This window comes from Lissotriton vulgaris, chromosome 5 (genome assembly GCF_964263255.1).
Source record: "Lissotriton vulgaris chromosome 5, aLisVul1.2, whole genome shotgun sequence".
In the NCBI taxonomy this organism is placed as follows: Eukaryota; Metazoa; Chordata; class Amphibia; order Caudata; family Salamandridae; genus Lissotriton; species Lissotriton vulgaris.
In genome coordinates this window covers 880,983,080-881,000,346 of record NC_141693.1, presented here as the reverse complement: position 1 = coordinate 881,000,346, position 17,267 = coordinate 880,983,080, and positions in this window count along the sequence as shown.

Below are 17,267 nucleotides of genomic sequence, written 5' to 3'. Positions count from 1 at the left end.
GCTGATTAATGTGTCACTGGATTTGAACTTCCAGCCTGGCTCCTGCTTGTCTGCCTTAGCTGTAATTCAGGACCTTTATGTAACTATTCTGAGGGTCAGAGCAGGGTCACATAATAGTTGCAAGTAGGCAACTGAACTCTGGAGGGGCCCCTCAGGAAGCACTACAGGAAATGGCTACTAATGATGAGCTTGAACTTTTGAACCTGGTAAGTAGTTTCAGTTTTGCTAAGATCGTATTTCTGCAATTTAGCGCTTATTCGCGGGGAGCGAAGTTGAACTGGGAAGCCGCGAACTCACGCGAACAGTGCGAGCAAGCCATAAAATCCGCTGCTTGCGGATTTGCGGATTTTGCGGGAAATTCGCAAATCTCGCGGATTGCGAATTTACCGAAAATCCGCAAAATCCGCGAGCGGAACGGATTTTCCGCCCATGCTTACATTTGTTGCATTTCGATTTAACTAAACAAAACCCTCAAGAAGGCATCAGTAATAGGTAACATGACCCTATGGGTGGGGTGGCATCAGTGATAGGTAACATGACACATATGGGTGGGGTGGCATCAGTGATAGGTAACATGCCCCTATGGGTGGGGTAGCAGTGGGGGTGGGTAACATACCCCTATGGGTGGGGTAACATCAGTGATAGAGCACATGACACATATGGGTGGGGTGGCATCAGTGATAGGTAACATGCCCCTATGGGTGGGCTGGCAGTGGGGGTGGGTAACATACCCCGATGAGTGGGGTGGCATCAGTGATAGGGCACATGACACATATGGGTGGGGTGGCATCAGTGATAGGTAACATGCCCCTAGGGGTGGAGTGGCATCAGTGATAGGTTACATTACACATATGAGTGGGGTCCCATCAGTGATAGGTAACATGCCCCTATGGGTGGGGTGGCAGTGGGGGTGGGTAACATGCCCCTATGGGTGGGGTGGCAGTAGTGGTGGCCATGGGTTCCCTGAAGAGGCGTGGTACTGGTGGACAGGATGGGGACCCCCTGGGTTTGTTGTAAGGGTGGGTGTCCGACTTACCATCTGCGCCGTCCGCGTCTGTTCCTGATCTGGTCATATATGTGCAGGACTGGTATGACCTGCGCGATTGGATTCATGCTCTGTCTCGATCCATTGCTAGGTGCTCTGTTTCGAATCCGTGGAAAGGGTTAATGGCGCGAATCGGAGTAGATATGCAGCTCTGCTGAGACTTCCTGTACGTGGCGAGCCATCCGAAACGTAGGAACTACGCATCATACTTGACCGACCGGAAATAGCAGTGTTTATGTTGCCGTGCTGCGCGGATTGGATGTTTCCTGGTTAGGCTTGGATGGAAATTGATGATGGAGTCGGAGCGTGCGGATCGGTCGGGGATTTGGCACTTTTACGCATCGTACTTCCTCGCCCGGACAGTCCCGCTCCTGGTACGGTTCAGCCGTAAGGTAAGGCTACTTATACATCTCGTAGGGCTGACCGACTGAGATCCGAATCTGCCCCAAAGTGAAAACAACTTTGTTTAAATTCTTTCTTGTCTAAGTTGGCTAAAATACAAGGGTCATCAAAATATTCCTGATGGCCCATTCTGTACAAAAAGTCTCTGACATATTTCAGCCAGCCAATGTGAGAGATCCATCCAGTCCACAACAGTCAGTAATAATTTGGCGATTTAAAACAGTCTGCTCAGTAGTCCAAACACGATACCAAAGAAGAATTGGTTGGATACGGATTACGTCCGTTATATACAGTAAACGTAGTTCCATATGACAATTAAAAGTGGCACACATTCTGGAACGGCTAATAAAAATCCTAGAAATCTGTTTTCCACCAACTGCAGAGTGGTCACATCGACGTGACCCCAAATGCCTGCCCCATAGGTTGCATTAGCAACACATTTGGCTTTATAAATTTGAAGTAATTCTGAGGGCGGGCGTTTACCCAGTTTCCTACTAAAATTAGTCAAGGCGGCCAAAGTCTTTAAAAATAACAATATCCTAGAGTGAATAACCTGGGTCCAAAAACCAGTATGATCGAATAAGACCCCCAGGTAGGAAAAAGTGTTAGAACATTCAAAGCGGCTTTGCTCAAGAAAGAACGAGCGGGAGCTCTTTCTCCCTAGTCCACATTTTAAAATTAAGGTTTTGGAGGTATTGACTGAGAGACCCAAATTTGACAGGAAATTAGCGAAACTAGAAATAATTTTCTCTAAGCTAATTCGGGTGCGGGCCATAAGGACGGCTTCGCACGCATACATAAACATGGGGAGTGGACGCTTCCCAACCAATGGATGGATCTGGCCCTCATCCATCAAAACCTTTCCTAAGTTGTTAATGTACAATGTAATTAGGAAGGGTGCCAGGACACAACCTTGTCTCACTCCTCTTCCAATGGCAAAGGGATCAGTGAGCTCACCCCCAGCCCCGTAACAAACTGTGGCAATGGCTCCGGTAGGGTCTATGTTGAGGAGGGAGCCATCCAGACCACTCTATACCGTAAACCCACTGCAGGAAACTCAATACTTTCCGCCAGTAGCAGCCATCCACCTTAACTTGTCCAAAGTATTCCCTACGGGGAATTACTTAGGTTAAAAAGGAACTGCTCTAAAGAGGGCGAATTTGAAATAGTGGCAGCGGCAAGTATAGCGAGATTCAAAATAAGGGGCTATGACTGTAGCTCTGGAAGCAACATTAAACAAAGTGTGAAACATACAGAGGACCCAGCTGCTATTAGACAAGGATAAGATCCAAACTGATAAGGGGAAGTTCCGGATGGTAACCCCCTACTCAGCTGAGGCGAATCACCTGAAGAGAATGCTTACAAAGAACTGGCCTATTCTTTTAACCGACACTACCATCAGTGAAGATATCCCTCCACAACCACTGTGTGACTTTTAAAAAAGCTAGATCCCTTAGAGATATCCTAGTGAGGAGTAATTTAGAGAAACCACCAGAAAGGTTGAATACACTAAAACAAAAGATGGGTTTTTATCCTTGCAGTAAATGCAAGGCCTGCGTGAATAGCAGGAGGACTATGACATAGAAGATCCCAGACGTAGAGATAACCAAAAAGATCAAGAAGTTTATCACATGTAGCACTCCCTTTATGGTATATTGCCTTGTATGCCCTTGTGGGCTCCGCTATATAGGGAGCACAGTTCATCCCGTAAAGATAAGGGTCTTAGAACATATGCGGGCAATTGAAAAAATTGATCAGGCATACCCAGTTGCACGTCACTTCGCTGTCAAACATGGGAGTGATAGTATTCAGCTACAATTTTATGGTCTGGATCATGTCCCTTTGAGTGTGTGTGGAGGAGATAAACTTAAGCAGCTACGCAGACTTGAATCACGTTATATAATAGATCTGCTTACTAAACATCCACAAGGTCTTAACTGTCGAGAAGAATTATCTGTACACATAGGTCAGAAGTGATCAGGTGATTAGGTCGCTATTGCATGTCTACTGCTGAGAGATATCTGGATTCTTTATTATAACGTAAATTGACAATTGTAGTTGTTATGATTCACGTATCTTAGGGGCAATGCAATGACACCCTGACGGTATAAAGCTGCTAATGAAAATGAATTTGAATGTATTGCACTTAAATTAATTTACAACGTGCTCCAAATGTATGATTTACGCACTATATGGGTGAATAGATTTGCTTTGATGACATTTAAAATTAGAATTTCTGATTATTGTTGTCTCCGGGAAGGAAAATAGCCGATCCACGTCTTTATTGAATTTACATCTACGCCAAATGCCCAAGATAGTGATAATTTGTTTTGTGCATGTTTGATTCGTTTTAAATGAATTAATAATTTAAGGAATCAATTTTTCACTAGTGCACTTAATGATTCAAACACAATTGACAAATGGATTGTTGTGTTTTGTAGTGTTTAAGATGTCGAACATAAGTTTTGTATCCGTTACAAATTGGCGCTCAAATTATCAACTGGGTGTCAGTCCTTCCCCTATGTTCACTGTCTATAGTGTGGTTAAATACATGGCGTTTCCACAGTGCCGGTAACATTGACAAAGGCCCCTTCGCTGAAACGCGTCTGTTTGTTGTGAGGTAACGTCATGCCTAATAAATGAGCTGAAATTGCCCCCGGGAGTGCGGTACTTCTTTGTGTATCCTGAATTCTTTGAAGGAAGCGGAGCGTTATATATATATATATATTCACTGAAAAAACCATATGTTATAGACCATATATAGTTAGGAATTAGCATTTACAAAACCTTATTTTACTCACACAAAACCATTGAAATTCGCATATATAGTTAGTTGCACTAACTATATATCGCGCACCTGCAAACCACTGCTGATGATGTCACATATTACATCATTCATGACATGGTCAGTGACATCACTGATGACATCACTGATGACATCTTAAATGACATCACTGATGACATCACTGATGACAACATCCAGTGACTGTATGTTTCTGTAAAGTTAAAATATGTCTTACATATTGAAGAATTAGTGGATGTATAAGTGTCTGGATGAAGGATTTAGTAGGTGCATGACTGACTGTATGAGTGAGTCATTAAATGTGTCTCACTGAGTGCATGGGTTAGTGACTAAACTGTCTTAATTTGTGCATCATTATGTCTGTTGTTCTGTAAACTGCTGCATGTGTTGATCAGTAGCTATATGAGTAACTATATGGGTTATTGATTGGTTGCCCAAGTATTTGTATGGGAGACTGAGTGTGTGTGTGGGTGGCTGGGAGGTGTATGACTCTGTGCATAGATGTGTGAGCAGTTGATTCACTAGATGTATGGGTTCAAAAGTGCATGTGGAAACAGCTGTATGGGCGGTTGACTGTGTGCATGAGTGTATTGGTGAGTGAATGGATATCTCAGTGCTACATGTCAAAGTAAGTACATATGTAAAACACAGTACATGTGAGAGTTGACATATATAAATAACTGTGCATAAGAGCCAGTGAATGTGTGAGTGGCTGTATGGATCATTGTGATTGTGAACTTGTATCAGGGATTGTATAAGAGAGTAAATATGTGTTAGTATATGTTTGAATAAGTAAGGTGTGTATAACTGTATTGTTGAGGAAATGGAGGTGTGATTGATTCTTTGCATGACTGACTAGGTGTGTGAGTAACTTCATGGATGAGTGACAGTCTGTGAGTGTCTGTTTACACTGATTGTATCTAAGGTTATATTAGAGTCTGAAGAGGTTCATCGTATTATCACATGAATGATATCATCAGTGATGTGATCAGTAATGTCAAATGAGATGTCATCAGTGATGTCATCAGTGATGCCATTTGAGATGTCATCAGTGATGTCATTTGAGATGTCATCAGTGATGTCATCAGTGATGTCATTTGAGATGTCATCAGTGATGTCATCAGTGATGTCATCAGTGATGTCACTGACCATGTCATGAATGATGTAATATGTGACATCATCATTTTTTTTTAATTTAGGAAAATAAGGGGCCCCTGCCTGATCGGATGAACCCTGGCAAGGAAACAGCATGTAGGGGTAAAGACAGAACAAGAGTGCACCGGGTTATGTGCCTGGTAGAAAAAGGGGGAAGGAAAACTAAATAACTAATGACTGGAAACACTCTGGTGTTGATTTCTTATGATATTTTATTTTTATAACATCTTTTTTTCTTAGCAATTGTTTTTCTTAATTCATTATACGTGCAAATTATTATAGGTAAAAAGAGACAAATTATGTGCAAATGGTGTAAAACTAGACAATTTGATTAATTCTTAAAAAATACAGAAGTGCATTCCTTTTCAACGCGTTTCGGCGTGAGCCTTCTTCAGGAAGTCTGTATTCATGCCCCAATATCTTAAACTGCTGGCGGATAAAGCACAAGCGGATATAAGTGTACTGTAGTATGATAAGGAAGTCAGTCCACCTGCTGGTATGTAGTTGTGTGGAAGATATTCTATCTGACGGTGGTCTATGGATGCGTAACCGATCGGTCCTCCTATGTTCACTGATTGTATCGGTGGGTTAGCGTGGTATTCTTTCCAATGCACTTACTATATAAAAGTATATGGTACCACCGATCAAAAGACGCTTGTTTGATGCAGGTAAAGTGTTTACCCTCATGAATCCAGGGAGGACTCCATCTATGATTTAAAGGATCCGTCCATCATCCGATCGTCCGTCTGTACGGTCCGCCAGTGACATCATCAGCAGTGGATTGCGGGTGCGCGATATATAGTTAGTGCAACTAACTATATATGCGAATTTCAATGGTTTTGTGTGAGTAAAATAAGGTTTTGTAAATGCTAATTCCTAACTATATATAGTCTATAACATATGGTTTTTTCAGTGAATTTTCAAGGTTTTGTAAATGCTAATTCCTAACTATATATGGTCTATAACCTATGGTTTTTTCAGTGAATTTCAATGGTTTTTTTAATTGCAAATATCAAAAGCTGTAAAATGTATTCTTCTTTTAAAGGAAAAATATATTTTTTATGTATTTAATATAATTTTGTTATGTATATAATTTTTTTTTTTTTTCGCTACCGGTCCGCGCACCGGGTAGCTTCCCGTTAGCTCAATTTGGTGCCGCGACCCGATCCGCGCACCGGGAAACGTTCCGTTAGCGCAACTGCCGCATTCAAAAACAACATCGTGACGCGTCACGTAAGCGCGACGTATCGCGTTGCCGCGTAATGCGTCTTATGACGCACCGCGTTAGCGCACTCAGAAGTGCTCCGGAGCGCGACCCGAGGCACTAAGCGCAGCACACCGGAAGTACTCAGGGCGCGGAGTGGGATGTGTAACGTAAGCGTTACAGGTCATGTGACCTGAAAATAACACTTTTCATTGGTTTAGAACATTTTTTTTCCCAAATGATGAAAGCCCCCACCTTTTTTCCTCACTCTGACTTTCATCTTTGTGAGAGGAAGACCTGTTTCTGCTTGTTCAGTCATGGCATCTGTAGTAGCTGCAGCTGGTGGACCCCCACCACCACCACAACCACCTAGGAAGGAAGGACCACCTGCAAAGTTCCTTCCAAACCCAGAGGAAGAGGAAGAAGAAGAGGAAGAGGAGGTAGAGCCGAGGCAGTTCTTGCATGAAGAGCCCCGGCAATCCCACCGCTTAGACCATTTTATATGGCAATTTTTTTCTTACCCTCGAGGGCAAAAAAAGGTCAATGCCCGACTGGTGACATGCCTCATTGCGATGCAGTTCTGTCCCGAGGCACAGACAAAAAGTATAGTTTTGGAAACTATACTATGCACCGACACATGCAGAGGTGGCATCCAATCAATTATAGCGTTGCTGAGGTGCGTCACCTCCAGGATAACCCACCAATATTATTTTACTGTTTCCCTTGGTTTTCCCCTTGTTACGCTTTCCGGAACGCTACCCGGTGCGCGGACCGGGCGCTTTTTTTACATATATGGGCCTCCTCAGCCACTCTCAGAAAACCTAGGGGGTAAGGATATGTCTCCCGTGCCCCCTTATACCCATTCCCAACATTGTTTATCCTCCGTCTTGTGACTAAATTTGTCCGAAACACAAGATGGCGGACTCCCGTTATATATATATAACCTACTGGCGGTCGCCAGTAGGTAGTTATAGTTAGGACCCGGTGTCCATAGGAAATCTGCAACATTCTATTTGAATAACTTTGGCGTCGGTTGACGAATCTTCGCGAAATTTTTACAGAAGATGGGGCGCTCCGCTCCACTTCCTCCCTAAAAGTTTCGGGGTGATTCGTGAAGCGGGGGCCGAGAAAAAAGGGGGGTCCCAAAACGTGTTTTCCGCATGCAATTTTCCATAGGGATCGTCAGACATGGCTACAGCCCGAACTGCTGAACGGAATTACACCAAATTTGGCAAAAAGGAAGAGTTTGGTTCACAGACCACGCGTTTTGTTAAATGGGGTAAATCTGTTCAGTAGTTCCTGAGAAAATCAAAAGTAAAATCATAGATATATCTATAAACGAAGTATGCTATGCGTACAGTATGCGTACCCACCGGAGCTAGAGCTTTATGCTTCTTGGCTGTCAACACTCCAAACCAGGAAGTGTTGGCAGTCATCTTGTGCCTCGGTAGAACCGAGGCACAAGACAACATAAAAAGAAAAACAAAAAACGCAAAAAGGGGGCAGGGTGGAAAGACCCTGACCCCCTAGGCCTGCTTAAGGGGTCCCACAAGGACCCCCTAGGCTCCCAAAGTTTTTTTTTTTTTTAAATCGTGGGATACACATAGGGTACGCATACCCTGCAGATAGAAAAAAAAACGAAGCGCGGCTCCTGCGGTTTTATGTAAATTAGCCCCTAGGGGGCAAGATCCCGGGGGCTTTATACAAAGAAAATGTGGGGGGTCCTCATCCCCCACACTGCCCTGGGGACCACCACCCCCAGGGGCAAAGTACGTATTATAGCGGGTGGCACACGGCCCCCCTGCAGCCTCCGGGACCGCCACCCCCGGGGATTCAATGTACAATGATAGGGGGCTTCTAAGGCCCCCTGAGCTCCGGGGACCGCCACCCCCTGGGGCTTTAATATAAAGTATGCGGGGGCTCACGTCCCCCCGCAGCCCCAAGGACTGCCACCCGGGGTTTCATTTTAAAATACAATTTAAAAAAAACCTGTGTGGGGGGGCATAAGCCCCCCCCCACACGCCCCAGGGACTGCCACCTCCCCGGGACTCTAATATTTAACATAGGGGGGTCCATGACGGACCCCCCAGCCCAAGGGACCACCACCCCACAGGGCTTTGAAAAATGATGGGAGGGGGCCGCGTGGCCCCCCTCCTGGAGTCTGTGATGGCCCTGGGGACCAGGGCCGGCTCCTGCAGTGTCCTGGGGTGCCCACCCCCGGGACACTACTGTTTGCTATGGTTTTTGAAAGAGAGAGCAGGAAACCTGATCTCTTTCAAAAACCAAAGCCAATTGCTTTTCTGCATGGGGAGCAGCATGTTAGCTGCTCCCCAAGCAGAAAAGCAATGCAGGCTCCTGCAGGATGCGGGGAACCAGCAGGGACTGTGGGGGGCTTGGGGACCCCCACGGCCCCCAACGAGGAGGGCCAGGCCCGGGGATGGGGTCCCCGGGGCCAGAAGTGGCCTGAGGAGGGGGGCTGCATGCCCCCCTCCTTACATTATTTTTTTTAAATGTGGCATGTCCCAGGGGATGGGGTCCCTGGGGCCTGGATTAGCCATGGGAGGGGGGCCACGAGGCCCCCTTCCCGTTAAAAAAAATAAAATAAAACATTTGGGGTCAGGCCCTGGGGGATGGAGTCCCCAGGGCCCCCCAAAAAAGAAAAAGAAGGGTTACTACACGGCCCCCCTTCTTAAAAACCAAAATTTTTTTTTAAACGGGACGGGGAGGAGGCCACGCCCCCTCCCTGCACCACTCAGCAAACGCGCCCTTAGCAAATTTGCAGAGGGGGAAGTAATTCCCCTTGAATACTGGGGGTCCCTGGGGGCCAAGTAGCCCACCAGAAACCTCCAGTATGCGCCAGGGGGCTGCGTTGTAGAGAGGTGTAAAAAGGGGCATGTCCTCATTACACCTCTGTGCAACACAGCCCCCTGGCGCATACTAAAGGTTCCTGGTGGGCTACTTGGCTCCCAGAGACCCCCAGTATTCAAGGGGATTTAGTTCCCACTCTGGAAACTCGCCAGGGTGCTGCGTTGCACAGAGGTGTAATGAGGCCACGCTCCTTTTTACACCTCTATGCAACGCAGCCCCCTGGCACATACTGGAGGTTCCTGGTGGGCCAGTTGGCCCCCAGGGACCCCCAGTATTCAAGGGGATTTAGTTCCCCATCTGGAAACACGCCAGGGGTCTGCGTCCCAAAAAGTTTCTGTGTCTATTTTTGAAACGTACAAATATTCCTCTAAAATCAGCCGAACTCCGAATTCCGATTTACTCACTGTTATCAGGAGAGACCTCAGTGCTGCATCTTTGAGGCCAGTACGGACCCTGAAAAGTAAATCTAAGCGTACTTACCAGTAACTTGTATTTCCTTCCATAGAAATCTATTGTGTGGTTTTCACCAAAAAAGTTTGTGTCTATTTTTGAAATGTACAAATATTCCTCTAAAATCAGCCGAACTATGAATTCCGATTTACTCACCTGTTATCAGGAGAGACCTCAGTGCTGCATCTTTCAGCCCTCTACTGATCCTGAAAAGTAATTCTAACCATACTTACAGTAACTTGAATTTCCTTCCATAGGCTAACATTGACTGGTTTCACTTGGAAAGTCTTTTAAGTGTGGAGTTTTGGAACTTTAAAAAATTCCTCTAAAATCAGCTGAACTACGAATTCCGATTACTCACCTGTTATCAGGAGAGACCTCAGTGCTGCATCTTTCAGCCCAGTACTGATCCTGAAAAGTAATTTTAACCGTCCTTACCAGTAACTTGAATTTTCTTCCATAGGATATAATTTCCTGCTATATAAAATATATATACATTTTAAAAAATATATAAAATAAAATATATATATATTACAATTTCAATATTTTTAAAAACATTTTTTTAATTTATATTAAAAATATGTAATTTAATTAAAAAAATTAAATATCTAAAAATGAATACTTTATAACAATGTAGTAAATAAGTATAAAAAATATAACAATTAATACATTTAAAAATTATCATTTACAAAACCTTAGAAATTCACAGAAAAAAAACATAGGTTTCAGCCATGTTATAGTTAGGAATTAGCATTTAAAAAACATTATAAATTCACTGAAAAACCCTATGTTTCAGCCACGCTATAGTTAGGAATTAGCATTTAAAAAACCTTAGAAACTCACTGAAAAAACCATAGGTTTCACACATGTTATAGTTAGCTGGACCTTTCACTCATACAAAACCATTGAAATTCCCCTGTTATAGTTAGTTCAGCTAACTATAACTCGCGTGCCCGCAATGCACTGCTGATGACGTCACATATTACATCACTCATGACATGCTCAGTGACATCATTGATGACATCACTGATGACATCTCAAATGACAGCACTGATGACATCACTGATGACATCTCCTTGTGAGAGTGGCAGACCTCCTCTCACCCTAATATAACCTTTGATACACACATTCAAAAATAGAAACTAAAATTTTCAAAAAATGGAGATACCAATACCAGTTACAAGAACCCATTCAGTAATTCCAACATCTACAAACACTTCCACTCATTCACCAACAGTTCTATATAGTCACTCATACATGTACTCACTCATCATATGTACTTATACACCTATACATCCAGTTATACACCGATACTCATCCATAGAGTTACTCACACACATACTCACACATCCATTTACTTGCATATACAGCTATACACACACCACTACACTTACTCCTACAGAAACATACACATACTTACTCTCAAACAATCACTTATAGAAAAACATACTTATTTATACAGGAACTCTTCCAATCTCTCACTCTCAGCATATACTCGCTTATATACATCAATATTCACATATAATAGTTTAAAACATATGTAGTTACTCATAACAATACTATTGAGACAGTCATTCACTCACTAACACACTCATACACACACTCATCTACCCATACAGTCCTGCACACATGCTGTCTTCAAAACACATACAAACAGTGAATCAGTCATTTATGCATCTGTGCGCTAAGTAATACCCCCCACCGAACCATACAGAGACTAATTCTGATACTCAAAAAAACAACTAATAACCCATATACACACTCAAGTAGCTACTCTCCAACCCATGCAGCCACTTATATACAAAGTGAGACACTGATACAGATATTTAAATATTTAAACATTACTCGCTAATACATCTATTCACTAAGATATACTTAATAAGTCAGTTATACAATCAATTTTACAAAACAAACCATCCGTTGAGACTTATTTACCTATTTATTCTTCCATCGACCTTTAGATATACATATATAAAAAAGATTTATTTTTCAGAAAGACACACATTTAATGGATGATGTCATCAGGGATGTCATTTGAGATGTCATCAGTGATGTCATGAGTAATGTCACTGACCATGTCATGAGTGATGTAATATGTGACGTCATCAGCAGTGCATTGCGGGCACGCGAGTTATAGTTAGCTGAACTAACTATACCGGGGGAATTTCAATCGTTTTGTATGAGGGAAATGTCCAGCTAACTATAACATGGCAGAAACCTATGTTGTTTCAGTGAATATGTATATATATATATTTATTTTTTTTCACTGAAAAAAACATAGGTTTCAGGCCTGATATAGTTAGGAATTAGCATTTAAAAAACCTTAGAAATTCACTGAAAAAACTGTAGGTTTTAGGGGTGTTATAGTTAGCTGGACATTTCACTCGTACAAAACGATTGAAATTCTATCTTGCGCCCCCGCAATCCACTGCTGATGTCACTGACCATGTCATGAATGATGTAATATGTGACATCATCAGCAGTGAATTGCGGGCCTGCAAGATATAGTTAGTACAACTAACTATATCGGAGGAACTTCAATGGTTTTGTACGAGTGAAATGTCCACCTAACTATAACACCCCTAAAACCTACAGTTTTTTCAGTGAATTTCTAAGGTTTTTTTTAAATGCTAATTCCTAACTATATCAGGCCTGAAACCTACGGATTTTTCAGTGAATTTCAAAGGTTTTTTAAATGCTAATTCCTAACTATATCAGGCCTGAAACCTATGTTTTTTTCTTAGAATTTCAAAGGTTTTTTAAATGCTAATTCCTAACTATTTCAAGCCTGAAACCTTTGTTTTTTTCAGTGAATTTCGAAGGTTTTGTAAATGACAATTTTCAAATGTATTAATTGGTATGTTTTTTTAAACTGATTTACTAAATTTTTTAAACTAATATTTTTAGATATTTTATTTTTTAAATTACATTGTAATTACATTATACATTACATTACAAAATATACTTTCTCAGAATGAATTACTTTACTTTAAATACTTTGCAAATAGGCAATAAGTTTTAAGTACAGTAGTTACGTTGTTGCAATGGGCAACACAATTTCAAACACAATGCAACATTGACCTCAATGTGTTTTTCTAGTTAAATGCAATTAGTTACTTTATGGATTACTTTTCTAACTACAAGACTGGATCCTAGATTCAGTCCTTGGACATCTCCTGTAAACGGTTGAGTAAAAGTGTTTTAGTTACATTAGTGATTTTTAAGGAATATTATTGTATTTTAAAAGTTGACACATAATTTTTTTCACATAGAATCACCAATGTTATCCTATGGGAGGAAATTCACTTAGCAGGTAAGCAGTGTTATCTTTACTTTTTCTTACTCAGTGGTGGATCCTGGTTCCAGCACTGGTGCATCTCCTGTAAACAGTTGAATGAATGTGTTTAAGTCATACAGGCGATTTTTTAGGAATATTTTTAGTTTGTGAAAATAGACCTGAAACCTTTCTGGTGAAAACCAGACAATGGATTCCTATGGAACGAAATTCAAGTTACTGTAACTACGATTAGAATTACTTTTAAGGATCAGTAGTGGGCTGAAAAATGCAGCACTGAGGTCTCTCCTGATAACAGGTGAGTAAATCGGAATTCGTAGTTCAGCTGATTTTTGAAGAATTTTTTAAAGTTTTAAAACTCTACACTTAGAAGAATTTCCAAGTGAAACCAGTCAATGTTAGCCTATGGAAGGAATTTCAAGTTACTGTAAGTATGGTTAGAATTACTTTTCGGGATCAGTAGTGGGCTGAAAGATGCAGCACTGAGGTCTCTCCTGATAACAGGTGAGTAAATCGGAATTCGTAGTTCAGCTGATTTTAGAGGAGTATTGTGCTCAATAGTGAAGGAAGGGGGCGGGCCTGAGGTGACATGAGTGCAAACACGCCCTGTGGCGCATTTTAGATTGGGGGATTAATTCCTTTTTAATCCTGAGCTCCCCTTTGAGCCAACTAGCCCACCAGGTACCTCCAGTATGCACCAGGGAGCTGTGTTTCAGAGAGGTGTTCAGAGGGCACGCCCCCTTTTTACAACACTCTGCAACACAGCTCCGTGGGGCTTATTGGAGGTACCTGTTGGACTAGTTGGTACCTAGGGGACCTCTGGATTGAAGAGGAATTAATTCCCCAACTTAAAATGCGCCAGAGTGCATGTTTGCACACATATCACCCCCTACCTTCACCACTGTCCAAACGCGCCCCCTAGCGCATTCTAAGTTGGGGGATTAAGTCCCCTTGCATACTGGGGGTCCCTGGAGGCCACATAGCCCACCAGGAACCTCCAGTATGCGCCAGGGGGCTGTGTTGCAGAGAGGTGTAAAAAGGGGGGTGGCCTCATTGCACCTCTCTGCAACACAGCCCCCTGGCGCGTTTGCAGAGGGCAAACTAATTCCCCTTGCATAATGGGGGCCCCTGGGGTCCAACTAGCCCACCAGGAACCTCCAGTATGCACCAGGGGGCTGCGTTGCACAGAGGTGTATTGAGGCCCACCCCTTTTTACATCTCTTTGCAACACAGCCCCCTGGCGCGTTTGCAGAGGAGGAACTAATTCCCCTTGCATACTGGGGGTTCCTGGGAGCCAACTAGCCCACCAGGAACCTCCAATATGCGCCAGCGGGCTGCATTGCAGAGAGGTGTAATGAGGGCACGCCCCTTTTTACACCTCTCTGCCACACAGCCCCCTGGCTCGTTTGCAGAGGGGGAACAAATTCCCCTTGCATACTGTGGGTCCCTGGGGCCAACTTACCCACCAGGAACCAGGAACCTCCAATATGTGCCAGGGGGCTGTGTTGCAGAGAGGTGTAAAAAGGTGCGTGGCCTCTTTACACGTCTCTGTAAGGCAGCCCCCTGGCACGTTTGCAGAGGGGAACTAAATCCCCTTCAATACTTGGGAACCCTCGGGACCAACTAGCCCACCAGGAACCTCCAGTATGTGCCAGGGGGCTGCGTTGCAGAGAGGTGTAAAAAGGGGACTGGCCTCTTTACACGTCTCTGCAAGGCAGCGCACTTGCAGGTTTTCAGAGGCGGAACTAATTCCCCTTGAATACTGGAGGTCCCTGGAGGCCAATTAGACCACTAGCCCACCAGGAACCTCCAGTACGCTTGCATAGGGGGAACTAATTCCCCTTGAATACTGGGGGGGCTGCGTGGCCTCTTTACACATCCCTGCAAGGCAGCTCCCTAGCACATACTGGAGGTTCCTGGTGTGCTACTTGGCCACCAGGGACCCCCAATTTTCAAGGCGAAGTATTTCCCCCTCTGCAAACACGCCAGGGGGCGCGTTTGCAGAGTGGTGCCTCAATGTTTTTTTGCACAAGATGGCTGCCAACACTTCCTGGTTTGGAGTGTTGACTGACAGTTGACAGCCAATCAGCATGCAGCTCATGCTCGTAATTGTACGGTTTTCGGTACACTTACTGTACACGTACGGTACTTCGTCTCTAGATATATCTATGATTTTACTTTTTAATTTTCCCAGGAACAACTGAACAGATTTACACCATTCAACAAAAAGCACAATCTGCGAACCAAACTCTACCTTTTTGCCAAATTTGGTGTAATTCCGTTCAGCAGTTCAGGCTGTAGCCCTGGCTAAGGGTCCTATGGAAATTTGCATGGGGAAAACACGTTTTGGGACCCCCTTTTTTCTCAGCCCCCACTTGACGAATCACCCCCAAACTTTCAGGGAAGGAGCGGAGCAGAGCAGGCTATTTTCTTGGAGAATCTCCCATGTATTTGTCGACCGGCATCAAAGTTATTCCAAATAGAATGTTGTTGATTTCCTATGGAAAATAGGTCCTAACTATATCTACCTACTTACTCATGAATTGAATTCAATTATGAACAGTCTGTGTTGTGTAGAATACTACAACACTGATAATCAATATCTCAACGACCTTTCTCATGCATGCAATCAAATACCTGTTTATGAATACATTTAATGAGAATCCACACAGGATAATAGCTCCAAACAAACCAACATTATTCACAAAACATTTTATTAGTTGACTAGGCAAACAATCCAATCAATAGATTGCAATAGGTTGTGAGCTGGAAAGGAGGAAAAGTAGGGGAGTGGTGGAGGTGGGTAGTGAGAGGGCAAATCCCAGGAATAAAGATAAACACAATTAGATGCTTTTAGAATTACTGGTAGTTCAAACCAGTCATAGAAGACCTGTCCGATGTATAACATTTATTTACATATCATCTGTAAATTTACAATGTGCATTCAATGCATCTTCAAGGGTATATCGGATAGGAAGCAGGTACAGGTCTTGTAAAGTAGAGGGCGTTGACGTTTCGACTCAGCTGATGCAAGGAGGTAGTATAGCTCGTCCGTAAATTAGCTGCCTGCCTGGCGATTTCCTCATACTCATTTAATCCCTTGCGTATTGTGTCGAAAGTGTGAATCCATTTGCATTCACAGTAATTGAGATTGTGCGAAAGGCAACCTCCTCTGGGATTAGTGTGTACCTTCTCGATCACCCACCATCTTAGGTTTTCTGCAGAATGGCCAAATTTCATGAAATTTTCCACTAGTGGGGCTCCCTGTGTGGCACATCTTATCTTGCTGCAGTGTTGCAAAATGCAGCATTTTATTTTCTGCGTCGTCTGGCCTATATATAGGAAATCACAAGGACACTGAATGGCATGTATCACTCCCGAAGCGTTACAGTTAGTGTGTTCTCTGAAGATGTATGTGTAATCGTTGTGTGAGAAATATTTAATTTCTTTAGTCAACGGACACGCCTTGCAATTCCCACACTTATAACAGCCCTTGATGGGAGGAATGTTCCATAGATGCAACTGGACATTGGATTCTTTGGATGGAAGTAGGGATTTGACCAGTGCATTTCTGAGACTCTTGCCTTTGCGGAACGCATGCAGTGGAGGTTCATGCATGTTAAGATCATCTGCAACCATGTGCCAGTGTTTGTTGATAGTTTTTTTGATCTGGTTTCTCTTGGTGCAAAATGTGGTCACGCATGTAAGCCTATCTTGAGTGGTTTGCGCTTTTTCTATGGGAGTCAATAGGAATTCCATATGATTATACCATGCTCTTTTGCGGGCTTTTTAAGGAGCCTGATTGGATAGCCCCTGTCTCTGAGCCTGTTGAGTAGATCAGCCGATTCAAAGAAGTAGTCTTCCCTTTTGGTGCAGTTGTGCCTAACCCTCAAAAATTGGCCATATGGCAAATTGTCCTTTAGGCTATGGGGATGGTGGCTTGAGTATCTTAATAGTGTGTTTCGTTCACTGGCTTTCCTGTAAAGTGTAGTGTGGAGTTTTTCTTCCTCAGCTTTGATGGTGATGTCTAAAAAGTGTATTTCAT